The sequence below is a fragment of the Microtus pennsylvanicus genome, chromosome 13, assembly GCF_037038515.1.
Source record: "Microtus pennsylvanicus isolate mMicPen1 chromosome 13, mMicPen1.hap1, whole genome shotgun sequence".
Taxonomy (NCBI): domain Eukaryota; kingdom Metazoa; phylum Chordata; class Mammalia; order Rodentia; family Cricetidae; genus Microtus; species Microtus pennsylvanicus.
Window position 1 is genome coordinate 82,524,588 of NC_134591.1, and position 647 is coordinate 82,525,234.

The following is a 647-nucleotide window of genomic DNA, read 5'->3' on the forward strand; positions in this document are numbered from 1 at the left end:
CCTATAACTACAATTTCACCCAGAATTCCAGATGAGGCATCTAAACACTGAACCCAGCTCTGTGCTGCAGGCAGGACTGCCCTCCCCACAGGTCATGAGTCACCCTCAGAAGCCACTGAGAACAAACCCAGTGTCTCCAGCAGTTCTGTTAGGAGATTGTTCTCATGGCTCTGGGTTTGGTGTGTAAACTTCACAGACGACAATCCCTGGGAAAGAGTCCAGCCTCTCACTATCATCTGGAGTGAGGATCCTTTCTACTGCCATGCCTGTTCATCACGATGGGCAGGGCGTTCCTTACGCTGACAGGTCCTCCAGAACCACCCCTCACCCCACCCAGAGACTACAGGGAAGAAGCCCAGAGGAGGGGCCACATGTATCAGCCTGCATCAGAAACCCAACCAACACCTCAGTTCAAAGGAGCAACGTGTTTCCTACCCAGAAGTCCCTAGGTCCCTTTGGACTAGAGTCAAGAGACAGAAATGAGAGGTAGATAAGGCTTGGGGGATCAGAACACCCACTTATGCTAGAAAGCATGTCTGCCCCTCCCCCACACCCAAGCTCATGGAACGCCTGAGGATGTCACATCTCCAGGGAGCTCACGCCATCACAAAGGTGAGCCAGAAGCCAGCTCCGTGTGACCTCACAGC